Source organism: Polypterus senegalus, chromosome 6 (assembly GCF_016835505.1).
Source record: "Polypterus senegalus isolate Bchr_013 chromosome 6, ASM1683550v1, whole genome shotgun sequence".
Lineage (NCBI taxonomy): Eukaryota > Metazoa > Chordata > Cladistia > Polypteriformes > Polypteridae > Polypterus > Polypterus senegalus.
In genome coordinates this window covers 27,162,468-27,177,466 of record NC_053159.1, presented here as the reverse complement: position 1 = coordinate 27,177,466, position 14,999 = coordinate 27,162,468, and the positions used below count along the sequence as shown (strand labels likewise).

Genomic DNA, 14,999 nt, shown 5'->3' with positions numbered 1-14,999 from the left:
TGTCTACTATGTGGCATATGTCCGTTGAATTAATTTTTTAATAATTTTGCAGATTCAGGAAAGATTGTCCTTGGTATGATGTTAAACTGCATCCGCCCTGCAAAGGGTCCTCCAACTTGCAGGGAAAGCTTGGGGGTTAGTGGCAGGATTGGCACCACAGAGCTCCAAAACAATACACAGGACTTTTTTTTGGTCTCTGCAGGAGTAGCTCTGCTGCAGCTGCCCATAGAAAGGCTGCTCGCATTATGAAGGGGATGGGGGAAAGCCCTTGGGAGCTCCATCCTCGGAAAAGTCAAAATTGCTAGAGAGCAAGTGGTCTCTGTTTACAGGTAGCTAACAGTGATGATTGCTGTGTCACCATACTCTTACCATGCAGCCCCATATACATTTAAATTAATTTTATGTCCCTGAAATAAGCTGACCAACCTCATACAATTTTAAAATATGATAAAATTGAAGTGTGATGATTTTCTTTAAATATTGACCCTTTATTTCCATTTACTGTACCCTTGCCAATATATACAAAACACAATATCAACATTTATTTATATAGCACATTTTCATACAAATAATGTAACTCAAAGTGCTTTAAATGATGAAGAAATTAAAATAAGAGAACACTAATTAACATAGAATAAAAGTAAGGTCCGATGGCCAGGGAGGACAGAAAAAACAAAAAAAAAAAAACTCCAGATGGCTGGAGAAAAAAATAAAATCTGCAGGGGTTAAAGACCATGAGACCACCCAGCCCCCTTTAGGCCTTCTACCTAACATAAATGACCTCAGTCAGTCCTCATGGTATTCAGGGTTCTCATGGAAGGACTTGATGATGACAGTCACGTGGAATTCTGGCCTTTAATCCATCAATGTAGGGACATCGTGGTGCTTTGATTAGGTGGTGGTGGCACACAGAAAACTGGGAAAAGAACAGAAGAGAGAGTAGGGGTTAGTACGGATTTTGGGGCCACCATGGATAGTAATGATAATTAATTGAATATACAGAGCAGAGCATCAGGATTAAACTAAAATGAAGATATAAGAAAGCCATGTTAAAGTAATGTGTTTTCAGCAGTGTTTTAAAGTGCTCCACTGTATCAGCCTGGCGAATTCCTATTGGCAGGCTATTCCAGATTTTAGGTGCATAACAGCAGAAGGCCGCCTGCCTCACCACTTCTTTTAAGTTTAACTCTTGGAATTCTAAGCAGACACTCATTTGAAGATCTAAGGTTACAATTTGGAGTGTAAGGTGTAAGACATTCCAAAATATAAGATGGTGCGAGATTATTTAAGCCTTCGTAAACCATAAGCAGTATTTTAAAGTTAATTCTGAATGACACAGGTAACCAGTGTAGTGACATCAGTACTGGGGTGATGTGCTCGGATTTCCTTTTCCTAGTTAGAATTCTAGCAGCTGCATTCTGCACTCGTTGCAATCGATTGTTGTCTTTTTTGGGTGGTCCTGAGAGGAGTGCGTTACAGTAATCTAGTCAACTGAAAACAAAAGCGTGAACTAATTTCTCAGCATCTTTCAATGATATAAGAGGTCTAACTTTTGCTATATTAAGTGAAAAAATGCTGTCCTAGTGATCTGATTAATATGTGATTTAAAATTCAGGTCAGAGTCAATACTTATCCCTAAATTCTTTACCTCTGTCTTGACTTTTAATCCTAATGCATCAAGTTTATTTCTAATAACCTCATTATATCCATTATTGCCAATCACTAAAATTTCAGATTTCTCTTTATTTAGTTTGAGAAAATTACTACTCATCCATTCAGAAACATAAGTAAGACATTGTGTCAGTGAATCAACAGAGTTGGGGTCATCAGGTGCTATTGATAAATATAGTTGCGTGTCATCAGCATAGCTGTGGTAGCTCACATTATGCCTCGAGATAATCTGACCTAATGGAAGCATGTAAATCGAAAAGAGCAGTGGACCCAGGATAGAACCTTGTGGAACACTATATGGAATATCATGTGTCATTTATACTAATAAAAAGCCCTCACTGACTGACTCACTCACTCGCTCACTGACTTATCACTAATTCTCTAACTTCCCGTGTAGGTGGAAGGCTGAAATTTGGCAGGCTCATTCCTTACAGCTTACTTACAAAAGTTAGGCAGGTTTCATTTCAAAATTCTATGCGTAACGTTCATAACTGGAACCTACTTTTGTCTGTAGCTCAGTCGCCGTGTGAGGCGGAGTTGTGTCCCGCATCATCACGCCTCCCATGTAATTGAGTGCCTGCCCATATAAGGCCAGCCGTCAGCAGCTATCCAATAGACACACTGCTGCGAAATATACGTGGATGATGACTGTGCTTATGCAAACGAAGATGAGATGGTCAGGCACAAACTCCGCGAAAGTGCGAGAGAAACTTTTAAGTGTCGGGTCTTAGCTAACATTAAATAAAGCCGTGGACATCGCAAGATCGCACGACATAGCACAAGCACAGCTGAGAACCTTCGATGCATGTACTCCGAGCGGCTCACATGAACTGACTTTGCAGGACTGTGAAAGGTAAACCCGTGCATGCAGTGTGTGATTTAACAACCCTCTGACGCTGAACAAGCCTTTTGTACACATATCAATAGGAAAGCTAGGTGTAAAGCTTAAGTTTAAATTACGTTCATAGACACGCTGCCGCTAAATATTCACGGGCAAATCCAGAACTTAATACTGAGAATGCCTGTTAAACATCTTAGATTCACGAGTACAGATTTAGGTAGTGATCACTTTGATGAATGAAACCTGTCCAAAAAATGCATTACACAATTGAGAAGGCAGCAAAAGAATATGAAGCAAGTGACGCATACAAGCATATTCAAAAGTGCAGCTACTGAGGAAACAAAGCACGGTGTAAACCTTAAGTTTAAATTACGTTCATAGACAGGCTGCTGCTGGCGTTTGACATGCCTACGACGAATATGATATTTGCGAGATACAAGTTTAATGAGAAGACGCAGAGTATAAACGAGACTTTTGATCACTTTGTAGCAGAGGTTAAAATTGCTGTAATGGAGTGGTGAAGCACTGTGCTTATGCAAACGAATAGGAAAGCAGGGTGTAAAGCTTAACTTTAAATTAGGTTCATAGACACGCTGCCGCTGGCGTTTTGTCATGCCTAAGACGAATACGATATTCGCGAGATAGATCGCACGAGATAGCACAAGCACAGCTGAGAAGCTTCGATGCATGTACTCCAAGCGGCTCACGTGAACTGACTTTGTTCTGGCTTTAACTACTGTGAAATACAGACATAAACTGGAAGTGTGAGTCTGTGCCTTTTACTAATCTCGAGAGAGAAACATGGTGGCAGCGTAGGTGACGGAACTGCGCCGAAAGTCACGCCAGTTTGCTGTTAAAAGTTCAGGTTGAGAGACACTAACACGAAACGAAAATGGAGGGTCTGAGACCGCCGCTGACATTAAGCCTCGATGCTAAAAACCTGGCGAAGTCATGGAGAACATGGAAGGACGAGTTCAGATTATTCACAGAACTTGCAATGCCGGAGGCAAAGGAAAACACTACGGTCAGATTATTCTGTTATCTTATTGGAGAGAGCGGCAGAGAATTGTGTCAGGCGCTGACCGGTGATGTAAGACTTGATGAGTTAACCATGAGCTTGATGATAGGTAAATTTGATGAACATCAAATCAAATGCAGCACTCAGATCTAAGAGGATGAGAACAGATAAACGGCCTCTGTCTGCATTTACCTGCAAGTCATTTACTACTTTAACAAGTGCAGTTTCTGTGCTGTGATTTGTTCTGAAACCCGACTGAAACTTATCAAGAATAGCATGTTTATGGAGGTGGTCATTTAGCTGCATAATGACTGCCTTCTCTAGAATTTTACTTAAGAAAGTCAAGTTAGAAATAGGTCTAAAATTTTCAAAAGCAGAGGAGTCAAGATTATTTTTCTTGAGTAGGGTTTTAAATACAGCAGTCTTAAGACAGTCTGGGAAGACCCCCGTATCTAATGACGAGTTTACTATGTCAAGAATGCTATCAATTAGCACGCCCGATACTTCTTTGAAATAATTTGTTGGTATTGGGTCAAGGACGCAGGTGGAGGGTCTCAGTTGAGAAATTATATAAATCAGGTAAATCTATCCTGGTGAAAGAATTTAATTTGTTTATAATGGAGTACTTGGTCTTAAGAGGATCAGTGTTGGGGAGATGTACTATATTATTTCTAATATCATTAATTATTTGTTTGAAAAATACTGCAATAGCCTCACAAGTTTCACTGGAATTATTTTGGAGGCATTCCATTGAGTGACCAGGATTTAGCAGACAATCAATCGTAGAGAATAAGTCTGGGATTACTAGCATTGTTATTTATAATTCTAGAGAAATAACACCACCTCTCAAGGCGGACTATGTTGTCGTATTCTGTTATTTTAACCTTCACTATTTCCTAGTGGATAGTTAGTTTAGTTTTTCTTCTTTTACGCTCAGCTCTCCGGCATGTTCTCTTTAAATCAGACACTATTTTGGTCTTCCATGGTATAACAATGCTAGAAGATTTTTTAACTGTCTTTTCAGATGTGACTATGTCAGCAGCAGCTCTCGCCTTAGTATTAAACTTTTCCACCTTACTATTTATGTTATCCTCACTACAAACGGACTGGTTGCTTAGAATGTTTGTGAATTTTGAAGCTGCTGATGAATCAAAGAAGCGTTTTTTAACAAATGCTGCTTGTGAATATTTTCTATCATTTCTATATTAAATAGTAAAAAAAATACCAATGATCTGCTTCGCATCAACTTTTAGTCCTTTAGTAATTATTAAGTCTAACGTATGACCTGCTTTATGTGTAGGCTGACTAACTAGCTGTCTCAAATCAAGAGTCCAGGAGGTTCATGAATTCTTTTACTTTCGGGTCACACTGAGTATTGATATGAAAGTTAAAGTCACCAACTATTAGGAACGTGTCATAGTTCGTAATTGACACCAAGTCTGAGAATTCCTCAAAGAAAGACGCATTGTATTTAGGAGGTCTATACACGGATAATACTAGAAACTGAGAAACTTCATGAATAACAACAGTAAGATACTCAAGGACTTAAATTTACTAAAACTGACATCTTTACACTTTAACCGGCTCGAGTAAATGTTTTCTAAATCGCTGCCTTTCTTACCTTGGCGATCCGCATGAGCAAAGCTGTAATTTGGAGGCGCAAATTTGATTAAAACAGCCGCGCCATCAGAGCTAAGCACCATTTCACTTAGTGCAATAAAAATCAATTTTCCTATAACTAATAAGATCGTTGATGGAAAACCTCTTGTTGGTTAATGCTCTAACATTTAATAAAACCATATTTAATGTTTCGGAAGAGCAGAACTGAATTGTATGTGCGTTATGGGTATTCAAGATAAATTATTTTTATTAATGCTGCTCTGTGTGTATTTTTTATTTAATCTATAATCTGTTTTTATAGTTTTAATACATTGTTCGTCTAGAGGTGTAATTGTAATTAAATTATTTGTATTTATGCCACCTCCTCCTTGAACCGTCAACTTATCGTGGTGGAGTCCCTTGTCAGAAGTAGCTTCAACTTCTCCCACCTCCGGCAGAACTTCGACTACGTCCTGAGGGAGGTGGGGGACATTGAGTCCGAATGGGCCATGTTCCGTGCCTCTTTTGTTGAGGTGGCTGACCGGAGCTGTGGCCGTAAGGTGGTCGGTGCCTGTTGTGGCGGCAATCCCCGAACCCGTTGGTGGACACTGGCAGTGAGGGATGACGTCAAGCTGAAGGAGGAGTCCTATAGGACTCCTTTGTCCTGTGGGACTCTGGAGGCAGCTGATAGGTACCAACAAGCCAAGCGGAATGTGGCTTTGGTGGTTGCTGAGGCAAAAACTTGGGCGTGGGAGGAGCTTGGGGAAGCCATGGAGAACGACTTTCGGATGGCTTCGAGGAGATTCTGGTCCACCATCCGGCAGCTCAGGAGGAAGAAGCAGTGCAGTGTCAACACTGCATATGGTGGAGATGGTGCACTGCTGACCTGACCACTAACATGCCTTCCAGAGCCTGGGGACTCGGGGGTGGGCTCCCCCATTTCTGGGACGGTGGTCAAAAAACTCCTTGGTGGCAGGGCCCCAGGGGTGGATGAGATTCGCCCGGAGTTCCTCAAGGCTCTGGATATTGTAGGACTGCCCTTGTTGACACGCCTCTGCAACATCGCATGGACATCAGGGACAGTGCCTCTACATTGTCAGACTGGGGTGGTGGTCCCCCTCTTTAAGAAACGGGACTGGAGGGTGTGTTCCAACTACAGAGGGATCACACTCCTCAGCCTCCCTGGAAAAGTCTATTTGGGGGTCCTGGAGAGGAGGGTCTGTCGGGTAGTCGAACCTCGGAATCAGGAGGAACAGTGTGGTTTTTGTCCTGGTCGTGGAACAGTGGACCAGCTCTACACCCTTGGCAGGGTCTTGGAGGGTGCATGGGAGTTTGCCCAACCAGTCTACATGTGTTTTGTGGACTTGGAAAAGGAGTTTGACCGTGTCCTTCAGGGAATCCTGTGGGGGTACTCCGAGAGTATGGGGTACCGGACTCCCTGGTAAGGACTGTTTGGTCCCTGCCGGCAGTAAGTTGAACCCATTTCCAGTGAGAGTTGGACTTCACCAGGGCTACCCTTTGTCACCGATTCTGTTCATAACTTTTATGGACAGAATTTCTAGGCACAGCCAGGGCGTTGAGGGGGTCCGGTTTGTTGGACTCAGGATTAGGTCACTGCTTTTTGCAGATGATGTTGTCCTGTTTGCTTCATTAGGCCGTGATCTTCAGCTCTCTCTGGATCAGTTCACAGCTGAGTGTGAAGCGGCTGGGATGGGAATCGGCACCTCCAAATCCGAGACTATGGTCCTCAGCCGAAAAAGGGTGGAATGCCCTCTCAGGGTTGGGAGTGAGATCCTGCCCCAAGTGGAGGAGTTCAAGTATCTCGGGATTTTGTTCACGAGTGAGTGAAGAATGGAGCGTGAGATTGACAGGCGGATCGGTGCAGCGTCCGCAGTGATGCAGGCTCTGCATCGATCTGTCGTGGTGAAAAAAGAGCTGAGCCACAAGGCAAAGCTCTCAATTTACCGGTCAATCTATGTTCCTGCCCTCACCTATGGTCATGAGCTATGGGTAGTAACCGAAAGAACGAGATTGCGAATACAAGCGGCTGAAATGGGTTTCCTCCGTAGGGTGTCTGGGCTTTCCCTTAAAGATAAGGTGAGAAGCTCAGTCATCTGGGAGGGACTCGGAGTAGAGCCGCTGCTCCTCCGCATTGAGAGGAGTCAGATCAGTTGGCTCGGGCATCTGATCAGGATGTCTCCTGGACGCCTCCCTGGTGAGGTGTTCCGGGCACGTCTAACCGGGAAGAGGCCCCGGGGAAGACCCAGGACACGCTGGAGGGACTATGTCTCTCGGCTGGCCTGGGAACGCCTTGGGATTCTCCCGGAAGAGCTGAAAGAAGTGGCCGGGGAGAGGGAAGTCTGGGCATCTCTGCTCAAGCTGCTGCCCCCGCAACCTGATCTCAAATAAGCAGAAGAGGATGGATGGATGGTATTTATGCCACACTGCTTAGATTTTTTACATGCATTGAGGTTAGTTATTAGAGTAGTAACGTAGTGCACTTTTGAGGAAGATTTTGTTAACGAATTATCGTGTCCTAGCAAAGCATTATGGAAAGGGTTAGGAGTAGAAATGGAGAGTCAAGAGAGACAAATTACCTTAGTGATGTTTTCGGAGAGGACCTGGGCGCCGAATCTATATGGGGGCAGACCATCCCGCTTGAAGAAACGCGGCCTCTCCCAGAAGAGGTCCCAGTTGTCTACGAACCCGATGTTTTGACTCTCACAGAAGCCTTTCAGCCAGATGTTTAATGCCAGCAGACGACTGTAATACTCGTTTGATCTTCTAATGAGAGGTAGGGAACCTGAAATGAAGATTCTTGCAGACAGGGTCCTCTCTTTTGTGGCTTTGATTAATGCTGTGAAGTCTGCCTGGAGAATCTCCAACTGTCGGTGTCTCACGTCATTTACCCCGGCGTGTATTACAATGGATCCCACTGCCCTGTTCTTGTGCCTTTTGAAGACTGTTGGCGGCCGTCTCATAATATCTCGGACGTGAGCACCGGGAAAACAAGAAACAAAAGATTTCTGATTAGGGCATGCAATGTTTAGGTTTTGTACAATTGAATCTCCAATCACAAATACATCACCCGAGGTTTAAGGCAAACTGGAGTCATGGAGAGGGTCGAACCGGTTCTGGGTGGAGATGCTTGCCTGTGCCGATGGAGATGTTCTAGCCTTTAACCTTCGCCTGCATAGCTGAAACAAGCCGAGGTCTTCATCATTGATGTCGTCGCTCCGACGATGAGGCGCAGGGGTAAAGCTCATTTGGCCTTGGAGGTGAGAGGCACAGTGTGGAGTTGATTTAAACTGAAACTCGATGTGCTGCATCGATTTCAGATGTCGGGGATGATTTTTCCAGCAGATGAGCCTTCAAATCTCTCAGGTACCTCTGTCTGGACAGGAGTTTCTGGATGTCGAGAGCCTGGAGTTCTTCAATGACGAGATTCATCTCACTGTCGGCCATGTCTGCTTTTGCTTCGTGCCCTAGGTAAGAACGAGAGAGAGAAGTTAGCACCATCCAATCAATACTAGATTTTAGAGAGAATGATTTTCGACAACCTGAATGTGAAGAGTATAATCAATCAAGTTATAGATAGATGGTGGTGAATGATAGAAGATATCTGCAGAGTTTTAACATGACCTTTAATGTCAACTGATTTAAGAGATGTTTTGAAGTCAAAGCCTAGAGTTGTAGTTTGTTGCCTTTTTGATAGTTTAAGTTTATTTTGCCACATCTGTGCCTCCTACGCCACGCTAGTAGAAGATTGTTGTTGTTGGATTATTATCTGTGTCGTACCTATAATTTTGTGCCCCTCCAATTTTCATGGGATCATCTGTACTCTCTCTTTTATAGTGTAATGTCTATAAGAAACAGAGCTGTAATGTAATTAGAGAGCCATAGGCAACTGTCGCCATGGACCATTCAGTTTTCGAGTATCTTAATAATAGTGGCATAAGACGCAATGATAAATATGAAAACAAAATTCAGTATTGCATATTAAATAAAAAGACTGTGCTTCTCTTACAAGAAATTGCAACCTGCTTGTTTGCAAAAATTATTCAGACCCCTTCCCTTCTTTCACATTTTGTTATACTGCTGTCTTATGCTGAAGTAACTTCAGTTCCTTTTTTCCCCTCTTTAAGAAACAAGCAATGCCCCAGAATGACAAAGCTAAAACAGGATTTTAGAAATGTTGGCAAATTTATTAAAAATACAAAATTCACAATGAAACAAGTACTGTATTCAGACCCTTTACTCGGTACTTGGTTAAAGCCCCTTTGGCAGTGATTGCAGCCTGGAGTCTTATTGGGTCTGACACAACAAGCTTGACACCCCTGGATTTGGGGAATTTCTGCCATTCTTCTTGGCATATGCCTTCAAGCTCTGCCGGGCTGGATGGAGCCCGTCAGTGGACAGCTTTTTTCAGGTCCCTTCAGAGATGTTCAGTTGGCTCAAATCCAGGCTCCTCCTGAGCAACTCAAGGACATTCCCAGAGCTGTCCCTAAGCAACTCCTGTGTTGTCTTTGCTGTGTGCTTAGAGTCATTGTTCTGTGCAGTCTGTGGTCCAGAGTGCTCTGGAGCCGGATTGCCTTCGTTTTTTTCTCTGTACTTTTTTTCCATTCAGCTTTCTCTTGACCTTGGCTAACATCTCAGCCCCCTGCCGCACACCATGATTCTGCCACCACCATGCTTTACCACTGCAATGGTATTGCATACTTCATCTTCACAGATAACTCTCCAAAGTCCAAACTACAAACCGATTTGAACAATGGTGCTAGTGCTTGTGGTTAACTGCATAATTCATTGCCTGAGCCCCACTGACTATATTTTCTGTTTGAACAAAAAGCGCATATTCTGGAGTAGGAGCTAAAAAAAAAAAAACAAACTACCAGAAACTACAAATGGACAGAGTTCCTACTTTGGTTTGCTACACAAGTTCCAGAGTTTCTTAAATGTTCCCGTTTCCTGAAAAACATTCCAGCAGTAGGAAAATGCCCATTGTTAACTCGGGGGACCTGTGTGTGCCTTTCCTGATTGTTTGCAATCATTTGAATTGGCTGCAGGTGAACAACAAACAAAATGTAGAAACGTCTCAATGATCGAATGAGACGCGCCTGAGCCACATTTCAGGTGTCAAGGCGAAGGGTCTGAGTACATCTAGCAGAGGGTTATTTCAGCCGATTCTAAAGTCCTGTGCTTGCTTTGTCATTTTGATAATATTGAGTGTTGCTTGGGGAGAAAATTGGTTTAAATGAGCACAAGGATGAATGGGGGGGATAAAGGCAACAGGGTCTGAATACGTTCTGAATCCTCTATAATCAATAACTGTTACCTTTAGCTGTACTTTTGAAGAGAACTCTAGCCTCATATGGAACTTAATAAATGCAGAGGAAAGCTGCTGCTTTGACTCGTGAAGCTTTGAGACATGCATATATCTCTGACAGTGACAGATAAAGAAGCCGGGAGCTGAAGGAGGACAAACCTGCCATACTAGTTCTTAAAGTGTGTTTTTAAGAGGTCATCATTCATGCACAGCGTGATTGAAGGAGAAATTTGGCATTTTTCAAGACAAAGTTATTTCTTCATAAACCTGTTCTATATTATCTGCCTTGCAAAACTGTGTTGTAAAGTTTAATTTTCTATAAAATTAAATATATATATATATATATATCTTGCCGACACTGGCACTTTACAGTGGAGGGTATAGGGTATGGAGAAAAAACTTAAAAACCTACTAAATACGTCCATTTTTCAAGTGTTGATCCGCATCTTCTGTGCCTCAGATACAGGTGCGTATTCATTTTGTCACATAATCCTGGTACTGTTTTTCTCCTAGTGAGGATACATTATCTATTGACTTGCACAAATGTTCACGTAAATAAGGAAATAAAAAAAATTAAAAAAAACATGTGGCATGAAACGTTTACTGTAACTTGGTGTGTTGGAAGGAAACCGCTCCCTGGGGTTGTGGAAGATTGTTGCACAGGAAGACTAAGTGTTGAGCTGTCACACATGTTAAAATGGCCAAATCTCGTAATATTGATTTGTTTTTGTTCAAAAATGCCACGTATAAACTATTTTACGATGTTTGTGTAATTGTAAGACCTGGATCAATACACGACACTGTCTTGGCTTGGTAAATGTTACTTTATTCTCTATGCCCCATACACTCCATTGTCAAGAGCCAGGTTGGACAATACATTGTTTTAAATTTATAGAAAGCACTGAACTTTAGAAAACAATTTTGCTTGGGAAATGCATATAGCATGTTAATATTATTTCTTTACAAACTTGAGAAATAGCAAACGTATCCTTTAATATCTGGAAGCGAAGTATGGTCACGCCTAAACGGTGCCAGTCTTATCATTTTTAATGCGAAAGAGCAGTACGCCTTTGGTGATTTATTCTCACTCAGTCAAAGTGTAACAGGATCAGCCCATGAGGACTGGGCAGTAGAGATCCATGGTGGCAGGACATCTCCCTGAGGTGAGCCAGAGTCTCGCCAGTCTTCAGCTTTAATGACAGAACAAAATGTGGCCACCATGGGGCAAATCTAAGATTGAGGATAAAGACAGGAGAGGAGGGCTCAGTTACAGGTCAGCTGAATCCAATTCTCATGGACAGTTAGACATGAGCAAGGACTGTTTGGGAACCGAGTCTTGACTCCAGAAATTAAGCATCACCTCCAATGAGAATCCTACGTTTAACAAGCATTTCATAGCCGAGGATGACGCTTGGATACATCATTTAGTCTCCGAGTCTGAAGCTTGGGGAGTCTCCAAAATCAAAGTCATTCATCGCTTTGTTTACTGCTTTTAAAGTTGTAGTCCTTAGTGATTGCTCAAAAGGCCCACATTACAGGTCGATATTAAGCTGATTTGCTTTGCCGTTTGCAACAGTCTGTAAGAGAAAAGTGACAAGAAATAGCTTCAACTTGAAAAATACCAAACTTATCCTTTAACTTCTGAGCTTTTTAAGAACATTTTTTAAAACAATGCAGATTAGGTCTTTCCCTAAGCTAATGGGGTAACTAACTGCGATTGATTGGAGTCAAGTAATTAGTCAATATGCAGTTGCGTGGGGCAATTGTGACACCAGCGTCCCTCTCCTGCATAGACATGCCGCATTAATCTGAAGGGTAGATAGGGTTTGTATCCTGTTGGTGCAGAGGAACAAAGCCGGCAAAGCCCAAAACACTAATTTAATTTCTAAAAATAAACCATGAAGTTTACTAACCACGAAGGTACAATGCCTGAAGAATCCAGAGTTTCCAGTTTGCCTGCTGCTGCTTGACATTTGCTATCTGCTACACCGACCCTTTTCTCTGACCTGCTCTTCAATGTGGCCCTTAAATCAAGAGCTATTCTTAGATTGCAGTTTATTTTTAGAAAGTCTCCAAAAAAAGCTGCGCAAATAATTTAAAACACACTGTGCTCTCTAAGTGCAACCAGGCATGCATTCTGGATGACAGAAAACGACAACAAAACTGGTTCATCAAAAACCGGTTTATCTGGTAGTACTTAACTGAAGGAGAAGGAAAGTTTAAATTTCTCAAATGCTGTGTATTCAAATGATTTGTTGTATACGAGAGTACGCTGTGCTTCGCAGTGGTCCAGCACAGTGTGTGGCAGTGAGTGGCAACCGGTCTGACATTTTCAGGTGTATTTTGTGTTGGAACTTGATTGAGCGTATTTTGTATGGGAATGAGCGTGTGTGGAGGAATGTCTAAAAAGGTCCTCCTTTGACACAGGCTTGGACCGCAATAGAAGTAAAATCCTGCAGTACTTCTTTGTATTCCTTGCTCTGTGCTCCAATAAACACACGTTATCGGCAATACACTAATAACCCAATTGTGCTCCACTCAGTTAGAATCTGGAACCAATGTAGAAAGCATTTTAAGACGGAGAAGCTTCTATCTGTGGCACCTCTGCAAGAGAACCACCTCTTTCAACCCTCACAAACATATGCAGTTTTTAATATCTGGAAAAAATGTGGAATTAACTTGCTTAGAGATCTTTATATAGACAACGTCTTTGCATCCTATGAACAATTACATTCCAAATTTAACATTCCAGCTGCACATTTCTTTCACTATCTTCAAATCAGGAACTTTGTTAAACAGAACCTTCCAGATTTTCCTCATCTTGCACCCTCATCCATGCTGGAAAAATTATTGCTCAATCTCAAGGACTTAGACTCCATCTCTACAATATATAAAATCATTTTACAATCCCTTCCTTTGAAAGATCCAAGAGGACACTGGGAAAAAGATCTCTCAAATAATATATCAGAAAAGGAGTGGAAATTAGCAATGCAGAGAATTCACTCGAGCTCCATATGCACAAAGCATACAATTATTTAACTCAAAATTATATATCGAGCACATCTGTCTCGACTAAAACTCTCCAAAATGTTTCCAGGGCATGATCCAACCTGCGAACGCTGCAATCAAGTCCCAGCCTCACTAGGTCACATGTTCTGGGCCTGCACCAAATTAACATTATTCTGGACGAACATTTTTAATTACCTTTCAGACAGCCTTGGACTCACAATCCCTCCTAACCCACTAACAGCTGTGTTTGGTGGTCTTCCAGAGGGGCTTAAAGTGGAGAAGGACAAACAAATTGTGATTGCATTCACTACACTGTTGGCACGCAGACTTATTCTGCTAAACTGGAAGAACCCAAACTCTCCTCTTTTAAGTCAGTGGGAAACCGATGTGTTATATTATTTGAAGTTGGAAAAAATCAAATACTCAGTTAGAGGATCCGTACAGCGTTTTTAAAAACATGGCAGGATCTAATCAGTAATATTTTAAAATAAGTTCATAAAGCACAGAGAATTTATTAATTTAGGTATGTTTACAAGCCTTAAATTTAACGCCGTTTGGCTTGCTCTCTCTCTCTCAGGGTGGGGATCGATCTGTTCTTAACATAATTCTACTTTTTGTAAAAACTTGATTGCTTTGTATGGATTGTAATAAAATTAATAAAAGCTCCTCCTTTGCAGTATGTGTGAGATTTACTGAAAAACCTGGAAATGTGGGGTCCATATTTTACATGGATAATTCCTTACACGTGAGCTATAGGCCCGTAGTTTTTGTTCTTACTGGTGATTTGTGTTGTAAAGGACTTCAAAGTACTCAAATGTGGAATGAAGAGTTTGTAAAAGTCGGTCCCTGGGTACCCTGAGAACAAGCTTGGCTTTCTGTACTGAACAGGTTGGGGCAGCCTAGTGATTAGGGGCGTTTGATTCCATTTTGTTTGTACCTTCAATGTCTGTCAAAAGTGTTCACCCCTTTCGAAGTTTTCACGTTTTGTTGTTCTAAAACATTGAATTGCAGTGCATTTCGTTTGGATGTTTTTCAGACTGAGCAACATAAAGACTCTCTTTTTAATGTGAAAGTGACAGTGGGTCTCTGCAAAGTGGTGTAAATTAATTAGAAATAGAAAACCTAAAGTAACTGATTATATAAGTATTTACCCCCTTTAATATGACCTGTGAGAACCATGAGAGAGTTACAAGCTACAGCGGTTGATGTTGGAGAGACTACAGACCACAACTGATGCCTGGGGGCTTCACCAGTCACTGCTTTATTGAAGATGGCTAAGAAAAAGCCACTGGTTTAAAAAAAAAAAAAAGAAATGCAAAAGCATCTCCATGAAGAGCTGATTGAAAAGTATGAGTCGGGGAAAGAAGAAAATCTCCAACTTGCTGAACGTTTGCACTCGGTGTACAAGCCTGCTTGTACCGTTACACACATAGCAGAAAGTTGTCTCTTGTCGGTACATCAGACGTGTTGATGACGGGTGCCTTCCTGCTGTGATAGCGTGTACAGTGCTGTGCAGAAGAGCTCAACTTAACCTT

At 41.9% G+C, this 14,999-nt stretch overlaps 1 protein-coding gene and 1 long non-coding RNA gene across 3 annotated transcripts in view; one reads left to right on the top strand and one right to left on the bottom strand.

The window, feature by feature from the left end:
* The window catches only part of ppih (peptidylprolyl isomerase H (cyclophilin H)), a 122,872-nt gene that overhangs the window by 41,164 nt on the left and 66,709 nt on the right, over nucleotides 1–14,999 (top strand). The window lies entirely within an intron of this gene.
* On the bottom strand, nucleotides 884–12,545 carry LOC120530900. Its single transcript, XR_005634034.1, has 3 exons — nucleotides 12,369–12,545; nucleotides 7,727–8,614; nucleotides 884–916 (listed from the first exon to the last, which is right to left on the bottom strand). It is a non-coding gene; the product is annotated as an uncharacterized LOC120530900 (long non-coding RNA).